Source organism: Physeter macrocephalus, chromosome 19 (assembly GCF_002837175.3).
Source record: "Physeter macrocephalus isolate SW-GA chromosome 19, ASM283717v5, whole genome shotgun sequence".
In the NCBI taxonomy this organism is placed as follows: domain Eukaryota; kingdom Metazoa; phylum Chordata; class Mammalia; order Artiodactyla; family Physeteridae; genus Physeter; species Physeter macrocephalus.
In genome coordinates, this window is record NC_041232.1 from 55,669,475 (window position 1) to 55,684,182 (window position 14,708).

The following is a 14,708-nucleotide window of genomic DNA, read 5'->3' on the forward strand; positions in this document are numbered from 1 at the left end:
GAGCAGAGTTAAGGGTTTTGAGTTGAGTTACTCAGATTCCAGTGATCAGTCTTGACCATCAAAATCTCCTGGCCTTCATTTCTCACTGAGAGGTAATGGTACTGACCTCTAGTATGCACATGTGTAGGTATGTGGTTCATTAGACTTGAATCCCCCCAAACAAAGCCTGTTCCTTATTTTTTTGTCATGAACAGGATTACCAAAGGTATGGGCAGTAGTCAACAAATTAAACAAATTTCTAAGAAACTGAGTCGTGTCATCATGCCACATGTTAATACTTGCCTTGAAATAGGAAATAAGTCATTCAGTAAAAACATACAGGCAAAATAAATCTTAAACATGCAACTGTTAACCTACAGTCACGATGTACTTTATATTTTTGCACATAGATCTAACATTGCAATTAAAAAAACCAGATTGAGACTTAGGAGGATGGGGGAGTTGGAGGGAGGCAGGTAAATTTCAAAAACAACATGAATTTTCTATAATTAATACAGAAAATACACTGGTTTTCCCAAATGAATAATTTGATATGTTAACACTTCACCATAAAGAATGTATGCCACCTGGATGGGATCCTGGCACAGGAAAAGGACATTAGCTAAAAACTAAAGAAATCTAAATAAAGTGTGGACTAGTTAAAAACAAAACAAAACAAAACATAGAATTAGTAGCCTCAAAGTATAAGGCAAGGGACTTCCCTGGTGGTCCAGTGGTCCAGTGGTTAAGAATCTGCCTTCCAATTCAGGGGACGCAGGTTTGATCCCTGCTCAGAGAACTAAGATCCCACATACTGTGGGGCAACAAAGCCACCACAACTAGAGAGACGCCTGCAACGAACAGCCCGCGCACCTCAACAAAGACCCAGCACAGCCACACACATGCAAAAAAAGTATAAGGCAGTTACTTTGTAGAAAACCCCACAGTTTGAGTTTGTCTAATTTTCCTTAAGATTTGTTCATTTTTGGTGGGCCAAAAATGCCATGTACTTCTCAGGGCCTCTTATCAGAAAGCACATGATGTGAATTTGTCCCATTCCTGTTGGTAGTTACTTTTATTACTTGGTTAAGATGTGTTTTCCAGCCTTCTTCACTCTGAAGTTAATTAATTTGTATTTGATACTTACAAATTAGCAATTTTAAGTGTTTTATGGGGAGATACTTTGAAACTATGCAAATATCTTGTTCTTTACCACACTTGTACCCACCAGTTTTAGCATAGATTGCTGATTATTGCCTGAATCAAGTATTACTATGGTGAAAGCCAAATGGTGATTTTTTTTTTTAATTCAATTGTTCTTTCTACACTTGTTAGTGATCTACTGTTAGGTAGAGCTCTCCTTTCTCCATTATTTATTCATTTATTTATATTAGGATAGACTCTTTTATTTTATTGTACAATGCATTCCTATCATCACTTATTTTGTTGGTAAAATTGCCCCAGGACTGACCTGACTTCAATCTGGTGCGTATGTCCCTGACATGACTCGGGTGTTCTTGAGCCCTTTCTTCCTTTTTGGCACAAGATGATCCAGGCTCATCTTATGCTTTATGTGCCCCAGCCCTGGAGTAAGCCATTTCTCTAAAGAGTCCTAGTTCTTTTCTGGTTCGATTTTACCAGATAGCTCCCCAAATAAGGTGTCTAACTTTTCTAAAATAGAAGTTATTATAGCATCCCAGTATTGCCATTCTAAAACTCTCAAGTCTAAACAGGGGTGGGGGGGGGAATATGTAGATATAAATAAGCTCAGTAGTAGAGTAATCCATATCTGAATGAACCATAGAATTTAGCTATTTCTTCAATTCTTCTCAGCTTTAGATCATCACCACCACTATCTTCCTTGAGACCATCAGGGCCAGTCTTATCATGTTTTTTATCTCTTTTGTTAGCACAAAGAAAACGAGACCTCCGTAGGTCAATGAGAATGGTCTCTCATTCTCATACAGCTTTGTACAACCCCCATCTCTCAAACCTCTGGAGTTCCTTGGGCCATCATCAACAGAATCTATCGGTGTCAAATTTACCTTCCATGCTGTAAAACTAGATACTACACACATTTTTTTTTTCCTGTTCTCTTTTTAGAAGAAAAATGCAAGTAAAACCAAGCAAGTTAGTTTAAGGAATTCAGTAAAGTCGACTAAAAAAAAATCTCAAAAAGTATATCCATCCTAATGTACACACAGATTTCCAGCCATCAAAGAAAACCAATGATGTATAGTTAACTTTAATATTGAATGGTTAGTACAATGGCTAGCTCAATAAATGTTTGAAAAATAAGTGAAAAAATGGTTAATTCCCAATTAACAAGAACATTAGAACTTCCTTCACCAACTTTAGTTTCAATAGGCTAGTTTCTTGACCAAACATTTTATTGTCAATCTAATAAAAAGAGATCTGAGACACTGAAAAAAAAAAAGGTTTAACATAAACTTAGTATACAAAACTTCAGTTCCACTCCTAGGTATCTACCCAAGGTAAATTAAAACATATCCACATAAAGACTTGTATACAATTTTTCCTAGCACGATTCATAGTAACTCCAAAGTGGAACAACTCATGTCCAACTGATGAATGGCTAAACAAAATGTGATACATTCATACAATGGGGTACTATTCAGCACTAAAAAAGAACTAATTATACTGCAACAATATGCTAAGTGAAAGAAGCCAGACAAAAAAGACCACATATTGTAAGCTTTCATTTACCAGTGAAGGTAAATCTTCAGCAGAAAGCACATCAGAGGCTGTCAGGGGCTGGGTATGGAAATGGGAATTGATTGGAAAGGGACACTGAGGGAACTTTATGCCATGATGGGAATGTTCCAAAACTGAAACATTTACTACATGTACTAAGTTTACAACTACATTTACTAAAAAACATAGAATTATGTTTTATGACATATAAGTCGTACCTCAGTGATGCTGATTTTAAGATAAGCGATCCTAAGCAACTCACGGTCTAAAGCCAGGAAACACTGGCTTTCTACCTCACGGGAGCCAGGCAGACGTGGCTCGCGGCAGTCCCAAGAGGCACTTTAACGGCGACTTCTGCCCAAACCACCCCTTCCAGCCCGTGTCCGCCTGGACATCACCAGGATCTCCAGCTTCACCTGCACTGTAGTTTCTGCCCTGGCAGACACCACCTCCACCAGCACTGCTCTCCCAAATCGTGGGAAAGCGACACGATACATATTTCCAGGGTTTCTGGCATGGCAGACGATAAGGACCGACCAGCCCAGGCCGCTGCAGGGGAAGTAGAGGAGCCCAGGAAGCGATGGAGGAGCCGAGCGGGGTGTGGGGCTACACAAACTCACAGATGCCCAGTTCCTTAAAAGTCCACCCGGCTCAGTGTAGGATACCAAGTCCAGTTATGAAAAGAAGGCCAAATTGATTCTAGGGCAATTGTAGCTCTTCTTTTTGGACCAGGTGAGAAATTTGTATGGCATTCCAAAACATATGCTAGGAATGCCCAGGGTGCTGGTCCACTTGACAGTGTTACTGCTGTAAGCAGCTACCATCAGCTGCCAGGTAGAGGTTTTGTCTTGTCTTTCCTTTGGGAGAAAAGCCACCTACACATGCTGCCACAGAACCAGCAGAAGCAGAATTAGCGTTCAAATAGATGCACCTAACCAAAATTTCCTCAAGAGCATCTCTCTGAATCCAAAGGCTATTTAGAACTTGTTCTCAAATGCAAATCAAAAGCACGATGAGATATCATCACCTCACACCTGTCAAAATTGCTCTCATCAAAAAGTCTACAAATGATAAATGCTGGAGAAGGTGTGGAGAAAATGGGACCCTCTTACACTGTTTGTGAGAATGTAAATTGGTACAGCCACTATGGAGAACAGTATGGCGGTTCCTTAAAAAACTAAAAATAGAGCTACCATGTGACCCAGCAATCCCACTCCTGGGCCTATATCTGTAAAAGATGAAAACTAATTTGAAAAGATACATGCACTCCAATGTTCATAGCAGCGCTATTTATAATAGCCAAGACATGGAAGCAATCAGTCAACAGATGAATGGATAAAGAAGCTGTGGTACATATATACAATGGAATATTACTTAACCATCAAATAGAATGAAGTGTTGCCATTTGCAGCAACATGAATGGACCTAGAAATTATCTTACTAAGTGAAGTAAGTCAGACATAGAAAGACAAATACTATATGATATCACTTATATGTGGAATCTAAAAAATAATACAAATGGATCTATTTATAAAACAGAAACAGGCTCACAGACATAGAAAACAAACATGGTTACCAAAGGAAAATGGGGGTGAGGGACAAATTAGGAATATGGGATTAACAGATACACACTACTATAATAGATAAACAACAAGGCTTTACTGTATAACACAGGGAAAAATACTCAATATCTTGTAAGAAACTATAACATAAAATCTGAAAGAAAATTATATATATAACTGAATCACTTTGCTGTATACCTAAAACTAACACCATGTTGTAAATCAACTATACTTCAATTTAAAAAATATACATAAACTTGTTCTCAAACGTTATTATGTTTCCCTGTGAGAGCACTAATATCCCAGTCCACCTCAATTAAATGACTCACTTCTGCCTACCCACCCACAGTACTGGTAGTTATACCAGAGTCTCAATAGTGAGCCCCTCACACTTCAGTGCCATCCCATTTAGTCTGTCACTGAACGAGAATCCCAAAATATGCAATTAGAGAATCATGGCCAGGTAGTCTCCTGTCTTCCTAACTTCCTGGCTGTTTTCTCAGTCTCCTTTGTGGACTCTTTCTCCTCTGATCAGTCTCTAAATGTTGAACTAACACAGTGCTTGTGGCTGGGACCATTTGTTCTTTCTATCTTCTCTCTCATGGGGGATCTCATCCAGTCCTGTGGAGTTAAGTGCCAATTACATGCTGATACCAAGGGCCAGCTTCATGGGCATAGCACTACCTATGCAGTTGCACACGACTCCACATTCACAAGTCCCTGAGCTTAGTTTAATGGTCTGCTGATGCTGTGATAAAAGCCTTAGTAATTTTATCTTGGTGTTTTATTAGTAAGTCTGATGGGGTAGTCCAGCGTGTGCAGGGGGCAGAAGAGATACCTGTGATATGTGGTCTACCACCATTCCTTGCCATCCGTTAGCATCTACAGTGCCCCAGGAGCACAGAATTCTGGTAGGCCCACCATACACAGGGTTCAGTGATACTCAAAGAGAGAACAAGATGATTGCGGTATATCTACGACTGAAAGTGGGAGCACTGACTGCTTCAAGAAGCCACACTTACCATTGAACCAAAACTCACTTTGAACACAGAAAAAAGACAATGGTATTCTAAGAACACAAACAGCCAAGAAACTCTACACACATCCTGAAATGTCAGGGAACTCGTGTGTGTGTGTGTGTGTGTGTGTGAGTGTGTGTTTGCGCTGTGGGGGCCAGATGATAGTATGAAGGTTAAGGCCCATCCAGTGCACAGCAGGGCCCAGTATGAGACTTCCCTCTGCAACTATATATAATATATATATATATATTTTTAATTGAGGTATAATTGACACATAACATTGTGTAAATGTAAGGTGTACAATGTGTTGGTTTGGTACATTTATATATTGCAATATGATTACTGTAGTAGCATTAGCTAACACTTTTTTCATGTTACATATTTATCAATTTTTATGTGCTGAGAACAGTTAAAATTTAGTCTCTTAGTAACTTTGAAATTCATAATACAGTATTGTTGACTATAATCACTATGTTGTGTATTAGTTCTCCAGAACTTATTTATCTACTGGTTATAAGTTTGTACCCTTAAAACAATTTCTCCCCGCATCCCCCACCCCCTTATAACTTCTATTCTACCCTCTGTTTTTACAAGTTCAGTGTTTTTAGATTCTACATATAAGTGATATCATACAGTATTTGTCCTTCTCTGTCTGACTTATCTCACTTAGCATAATGCCTTCAGGGTCCATCCATGTTGTCACAAATAGTAGGCATTCCTTCTTTGTCATGGCTGAAAAATATTCCATTGTATATATATGCCACATCTTCTTTGTCCATTCATCCAATGACAGATACTTAGGTTGTTTATCTTGGCTATTGTGAATAATGCTTCAGTGAACATGGGTATGCAGATAACCCTTCAAGATACTGATTTTAACTCATTCAGATATCTATCTGGGAGTGGGATTGCTGGATCGTATGGTAGTACAATTTTTGTTTTTTTGAGAAACTGTCATACTATTTCCCATAATGGCTGCACCAATTTGCATTCCCACCAATAGGTTTCTCCACATCCTTACCAGCAACTGTTATTTCTTTTTGATAAAAACCATCCTAACAGGTGTGAGGCGATATCTCATTGTCGTTTTGATTCATCTGCAACTCTTTTAATTTCACATACTCCTGGATTTAGTCATTTTCTTCTAGGACCAACAGCTGCACCCAAAAGAGCTAACTGTTTCAACCATCCACCTTGTACTGATCCTAGGTCACCAGCCTAGACTTCTGATTCCCTCAAGCATATTTTACTTTGAGGTTCTGGTTATCCTCCTTTTAGACGGCAGCTGTTCCCATAATATTCCTTTATCTCTGAATCTCAGAAAGGAAAAACAAATGACAACAAGGTGCCATTTTGTTAACTCAGAGTCGTTTGAGATCCTCATGCAAATTGCTCCATCTACTCTCACAAAATTTGAATGCAGAGATAGGGCTGGAGAAGATGTCAACTCCTTAAATCAAGCCAAAAGTCCCCTCCCATGCCTTCCTGGTGTACATCAGTGTAGCACAGTGGTTATGAGCATATGTGCCAGAGCCAGGGTGCCTGCATTTCAATTCCAGGTTTACTCATATCTTGCCTGGGTTTCACTGAGGAAATTGCTTATCTTCTCTGTAACCAGATTTCCTCTCTTTAAAAAAATGGGATAATAATAGAATTTACCTCATAAAGTTGTTGTGAGGTTTAAATAATTGTTCCATGCAAAGGGCATGTAACAGTGCCCAGCCTATACTAAGCATTATGAAACTGTCCTCTATTATTAATCATTAATGGGTAAAAATGAGACATTTATTCAAGTACTGATTTAATGAGCACTTATTGTGTGCTTAGCACTGGGGATACAGTGGTAAAAAGAACAGACATTGTTCCTAGCTGCATGGATCTTACAACTTAATGAGAGAGACAGAAAATAACCAAGCATATAAGCAATTAAATTAATACTTATGAAGTATAATAAATGTGTTAAAAAGAACAACTGTGTGCAGTGAAAGAAGATAGGAGAGAGACCTAATTTAGATATATAGTCACCAAAGAAAAGTTCTCCTAGGAGATGATACTTAAGCCAAGAACAGATGGGTCAAAGGAACTATCCATGGAATAGTAGGGAGTTGAGGTGGCAGGAGGAGCATTTTAGTCAGAGGAGACAACGTGTCTCAAACCAGGAAGAAGGTTATCTTGTGTGAGAACCTAAAAGAAATCTGGTATGTCTAGAACCTGTGAGCAAGGGGAGACAGCAAAAGACAAGGCAGGAAAGGTAGGTGGATTCAAATCATGCAAGGACTTATATGTCATGGGAAAGATTTGAGATTTCATTTAAGTGTAAAGGACATCAGTGAAAACTTTTAAGAGGGGGACCAAAATAATCTGCTTTAAGTTATTAAATTATCACTGTTTCTTGTGAAGAAAAATGGATCTTTTGGGAAAAATCAGGGACACCAATTAGTAACCTAGGAGACAATTATAATGGCTGGATTAAGGTTTGAAAAGTGGATATGGGGACAATGAATAAGTTTGAAGTATGGTTTGGAGGAAAGATGGGTGGGACTTGCTGAAGGATTGACTGTGGAGTGAAGAAGAGGGAGGAGTGAAGACTGACTCTCAGTTTCCTGCATGAGCAATGGGGTTAATTGTGGGTTAATTGTGGTTAACTACCCCATCACGTATAGTAATTAAGTGTAGGTGGCAGAAGAAATGGGATGGGGCGAGTTATGTGGGTGACTTTTCTGCTTCATTTGGACAGTTTGAAATAGCTGTGAGACAATTCATTGGGACTGCCAGTTACAGGCATAGCTTCAATATGAGCCACAGCTTCAGAAAATGATTTGGGTAATATAATTTGGGAGTTGTCTGTTTATGAGATGGTATTTAAAGGACAAAAACTGATGAAGTGCAAGTGATCAAAACTGCCCAGAACATTCTTGAAAAATAACAAATTTAGAGGACACAAACTTCCTGATTTCAAAACTTACTACAAAGCTACAGTAATCAAGGTTATGTGGTATTGGCATAAAGATAGACATAGAGATCAATGGAATATAATTGAGAACTCAGGAATAAATAATTAATTTATATTCAATTGATTTTTGAAAAGAGTGCCAAGAAAATTCAACAGGGTAAGGGGGGAGGATAGTCTTTTCAACAAATGATGATGTGACAATTGGATAGCCATGTGCAAAAGGATGAAGTTGTAACTGTAACTCACACTATACACAAAAATTAATCCAAGATAGATCATCGACCTCAATGTAAGAGCTAAACCTTGTGACAATGCATTAAGCAGTGACTTTCTAGATATGACTCCAAACCCACACACAACAAAAGAAAAAAATAGATAAACTGGACTTTATCAATATTGAAAACTTTTGTGCTTGAAAGTGCACCATTAAGAAAGTGAAAAGACAATCCACTGAAAGGGAGAAAATATTTGCAAATCATATATTTGATGATGGTCTTGTATCTAGAATATATAAAGAACACTTAAAATTTAACAATAAAAAGACAACTCAATTGAAAAATGGGCATTTTTAGTTATTCTTAGTTATTGAGGAGATTACCATTTCATACCTACTAGGTTAGCTATAATAAAAAAGACAAAAACAATTGTTGATGAGGATGTAGGAAGATTGGAACCCTTATACTCTGCTGATGTGATTGTAAAATGTTTCAGCCTGCTTTAGAAAATGGTTTGCAGTTTCTCAAAATGTTATGGGCCTGCGCCCCGGAGCCTGTGCTCCGCAAGGGGAGAGGTCGCAGCAGAGGGAGGCCCGCATACCACAAAAAAAAAAAAAAAAAAAAAGACAAAAACAATTGTTGATGAGGATGTAGGAAGATTGGAACCCTTTTACTCTGCTGATGTGATTGTAAAATGTTTCAGCCTGCTTTAGAAAATGGTTTGCAGTTTCTCAAAATGTTAAACAAAGAGTTTACCATATGACCTAGCAATTCTACTCCTGGATATATCCAAGAGAAATGAAAACATATGTCCACACAAAAACTTGCACACAAATGTTCATAGCAGCATTATTTATGATAGTCAAAAAGTAGAAACAGCTCAAATACCCACAAACTGATGACTGAATAAACGACTGTGATATACAAAACAATGGAAATTATTCATCAATAAAAAGGAATGAAATTCTGATGCATGTTACAATGGATGAACCTTGAGAACATGCTAAGTAAGAGAAGCCAGCCACAAAAACACCACATATGATAGGTTCCATTTATTTGAAATATTCAAATCTATAGAGACAAAATGGATTAGTGGTTGGCAAGGGGTGGGGGGAGGAGAGAATGGGGAGTGAGTGCTTAGTGGGTATGTAATTTCTTTTGTGGATGATGAAAATATACCAAAATTAGGTAGTGGCTGTGGTTGTACAACTCTGTATTACGGTAAGTGAATTACATTTCAATAAAACTATTATTTAAAAAATCGATGCCATCACCTATGGGGAAAAATGTTAAAAAAGAGTGTAGAGGGTGGGTACATAAGACTGATGTGTGAGAAACTACTATATATGGAGGTCGGGTAGGGCAGAGGAGCAGGAGAAGGAAACTGAGATGGAGTGGCTAGGGAAGTAGGAAAAATACATGAGTGTGTGACAACACAAGCCAATTAAAGAGGGTCTCATAAACAAAGCAGTGGTCAGTATGAATGGGGGAGGAAAGGTATACGAAGTTGGAATGGAGAAATTATTTAGTGAAATGATTGCCACAATAAGGTTAGTTAATATATCCATCATCTCACATAATTACAGTTGTGTGTGTGTGTGTTGAGAACTTTTAACATCTATTCTCTTAGCAACTTTCAAATACACAATACAGTATTGTTAACTATAGTCACCATTCTCAGAATTTTTCTTCTTATAAGTGGAAGTTTGCATCCTTTGATCACTTTCACCCATTCCCCTACCTGTGGCAACCACCAATTTACTCTCTATTTCCATGAGTTCATTTTTTGTAGCTTCCACATATAAGTGAGATCATACAGAATTTGGCTTTCTGTGACTTATTTCACTTAATATGATGCCCTTAAAGTCCATCCATGTTGTTGCAAAGGGAAGTCTTCCCTTCTTTTTATGGCAGAATAATACTCCATCCATCCATGAACACAGTTTGTTTCCATTTCTTGGCTATTGTAAATAATGCTGCAATGGACATGGGAGTGAACATATCTCTATGAGGTAGTGATTTCATTTGCTTTGGACACATACCCAGAATTGGAATTGCTGGATCGTATGATTGTTCTATTTTTAATTTTTAAAGGAAACTCCATAATTTTTCCATAGTGGGTGTACCAATTTACAGTCCTACCAACAGGGTTTAAATGTTCCCTTTTTTCCACATCCTCACTGACACTTATCTCTTGTCTCTTTGATAATAGCCATTCTAACAGGTATGATGTGATATCTCATTGTGGTTTTGATTTGCATTTCCCTGATGATTAATGATGTTGAGCATTGTTTTTCATGTACCTGTTGGCCGTTTGAATGTCTTATGTGGAAAAATGTCTATTTAGGTTCTTTGCTCATTTTTAAGTCAGATTTTTTTGTTGTTGTAATCGAATTGTATGAGTTTTTTAAAAATATGTTTTGGATATTAATCCCTTATTAGATATTACAAATATTTCCTCCCATTCCATAGGTTGCCATTTCATTTTCTTGATCATTTCTTTTGCTATGCAGAAGCTTTTTAGTTTGATGTGGTCCCACTTATTTATTTTTGCTTTTGTTGCTTGCACTTTTGGTCATATCAAAACATAATTGCCAAGACAAACTTCAAGGAGCTTTCTCCCTATATTTTCCTTTAGGAGTTTTATGGTTTCAGATCATATGTTTATGTTTATAATCCATGTCAAGTTAATTTCTGTGAGTGGTGTAAAATAGGGGTTCAATTTTATCCTTTTGCATGTGAATATCCAGTTTTCCCAACACCATTTATTGAAGAGACTATTTTTTACCCATGGAGTATTCCTGGCTCCCTTGTCAAATATTAGTTGACCATATAGGCATGGGTTTATTTCTGTGCTCTAAATTCTGTTCCATCATTCTGCATCTGTTTTTATGCTAGTGCCATACTGTTTTGATTATTATAGCTTTGTAATACATTTTGAAATCAGGACGTGTGATGCCTCCCGCTTTGTTCTTTCTCAAGATTACTTTAGCAATTTGGGGTCTTATGTGGTTCCACACAAATTATAGCAGTTTTGTTTTCTGTAATGATGCCATTGGAATTTTGATAGGGATTGCATTGAATCTGTGGATGGCTTTGGGTAGCATGGATATTTTAACAATATTAACTCTTTGATCTATGAGCAAGGGATATCTTTCCATTTATTGTGTCTTCAATTTCTTTCATCAATGTCTTGTAGTTTTCAGAGTAGAAATCTTTCACCTACTTGGTTAAATTTATTCCTAGGCATTTTATTATTTTTGATGTTATTGTAAATGAGATTGTTTTCTTTATTTCTTTTTCAGATATTTTGTTGTTAGTGTATAAAAAGACAACTGATCTGTATGTTGATTTTGTATCCTGCAACTATACTGAATTTGTTTATTAGTTCTAAGAGTCTTTTTGGAGGGGGTTGATTTTGTTTTTGTGGAGGCTTTAGGATTTTCTATATAAGATCAAGTCATCTGCAAATAGAGATAGTTTTACTTCTTCCTTTCTGATTTGGATGCCTTTAATTTCGTTTTCTTGCCTTATTGCTCTGGCTAGGACAATTACTCCAGTAAATAATTGTCAGTATTGATCACCCATTTCAAGATTGTAATCATGAATAAGGTGAAGACAGTTGTGCAACCTCTCCTTTTCTAACAAACTTCAGCTGAAAGCACAGAAAAGTCAGATTGTTGGGGTTGACCAGAGCTTGAGTTTGGTCTCACGAATGCCAAGAAAGTTGGGAAGAATAAGAGAATTCAGGATTTTTAAAGGGACTGCTTGAATTGATGAGGCATATCATCTACGCTTCTCAAAGAGGAAAGTGAAGCTAGGATAGTGGGTAGATTGTGAAAGTGGTGGAGTCAATGCCTTGGAAGTCTCCAAGAGATTTAAAATGTTGTAGTGGCAATGGGTGAGCAGGTGAGCTAAAAGGTAGGTGGTAATAGTCATGGAGTAGTATGTTTCATGACAATATTTTAGAGACAATGGAATTTTAGGTGTTGACACTGCCTGTGTAGGATGGAGCAGTGTGAGTGTGTAGCTAAGAAAGAGTTGAGGGAAAAAAGATAAAAAAATATTCAATTGAGAGGGCTGGGAATTGGATAGCCTATCTATGTGCATATGGAAGACAGTGAATTGTGGCCCCCTTAAGCTACTAATGGCGGAGGTGGACTACTCTCTCAAAATCTACTTAATGGTGACACCTAATGTGGCCTGAACAAAGAGCAACTCACAGCATCTTTATCTAAAGAAATTGGCGTCACCATTTGCACATCGGAAATATTTTCTGGTGGTCATATCTAAGTGTGTACCAAGGACGTTCATGCAGTCTCATTTAAAATTTAGAAAATCTTGAAGATTTTCTTTGTGGAATAGTTTTAACAATCCCTGTCTGAAAAATGACACTTTATTACTCTGTGGTCCTCTCTAGTTCTATAGTTTTCCAATTCATTCATTCATTCATTTGACAAATTTTTAGTCCTTGCATACACTGTGTCAGGAATGTGCTAGCACTGAAAGTTCAGGTGAAAAAGATATGCATAGTGGTGGCCCTCAGAGCTCCTGGTGTGATAAACTGTACAGTGGTATCCATTGTGTGATCAAGTATTATGTATCATTTGCATAATTTTCTTGTGTTGGTTAAATTTGTGGTTTGTGCATCAATAGATGCTTTATGACTCGTCATTAGGAACTGAAGGTAAGTAGAATTTTTTTGTAGTGTTGACATCACCATACCCCGCCATATTCATTATATGTATTATTTTTTCATTGTTTGCTTTGATTTGTTTGATTTCTTTGCCTTCTAGACTTTGACATTTTACTGGAAGACAGTGAACTAAGAATGTCTTGGAGTGACAACACATGATGGTCTTGTCCTAGAGTGTGTGTCACTGAAGTTTGCAAAATTGAAAGATTTCCTAAATCAGCTGTCAGGAACTTGTTGCTAGAGCTACTTTCCCTGATTTCAAATTAGGGTCATTGAGTACATTTCCAAACGCTCCTCAGGGTTGTACAATTTGCTGAGAAAGTGGAAACACAGGTTCTTTCAGCTTGGCATATGGGGCAGACTGAAGCTGCCTTTGATGATCAAAATTCCCTTCTTTTCAGCCATTTAAAATGTTACTTCAGCCTGCCCACAGTTCAAATGTTCAACCAGGGAAGCCAGCTCTTTTCAGTATTTCAGTCAATCAAATATCAGCTCTTTTCAAGGTCCCAGTCAATCCAATTTCTTGGCACATACTATAGAATCAAGCTTAGCATTGAAAGGCAATATGCTCTTCATTCAACTTCTTTAGGGATTTCATTTGGCAAACCCACTCCTGCCTGCTCTAATAAAAAGGAAAGAGTTGTAAATGTGTTTACACATATATTACCCTTGTCCCTGTATCCTAGTATTCCTTTGGACTTCAAAAAAATTTATGAATTTATATTATGCTTTGTAAGGGAGATTTTGATAAAGAAAACAACTCTCTCGCCTTCCCCATTCTCACCATTTTCCTAAGTTAACTCCCGCAGATTTCCCAATTCTACATATTTCTGCTTAGTTGAGAATACTTAATGGTGATTAAAAATGAATGTGACATTGAAATTTATCATGCTATTAAAGTATTTCCACAGATCTTTATATAGAATTTATCTTCACCTTATCAGTGGGTTTTTAAATTTTTCAAATCACTAGCAACTTGGATCTTGAGAATAAAGTACACACTAGGATAAATAAGTTTGCTCATATTGCTTATAGCTATGAATCTTCAACCTCTTTACAGATGAATTGAACTTTTCACCATTTTCCATTGAATGCCAGGTAGAATGTTCATTGTCAGAGAAAATATTTTTAAAGTACTATTTTCTTATGGCAAGTGATTTGAAAAAGCAAACAAATTAATCTTTATGACCCATAATTGCAATGCCTGAAATCATAAAGTGATTAGAAATCATGGAGTCCAAACTCTTTATTTTCTGAAGAAACTGAAGCCCAGTAAGGTGAATTGAGTCTCTGAGTCATAGGGGAATTTGTGCGGGACTGAGACCAGGTGATGGTTTCCCAGTTCCCAAACTAGCTCCTCCCCACATGGTGAAGAAAGCCCTTCTCTATGCTAGTTGGTTCACTGATGATGGATGAGATATCATTTCCTCATCTATAAAATAAAGGGGTTGAGTTAAAACTCTAAGATTCTAGCCTGGCTAGGGAACAGTTGATCGTAGTCTCTGAATTTAATAAGAAATAATGTAAGTGGCTGGAGGAGAATGTGTGAAATGGGGCTGCTTGACACGA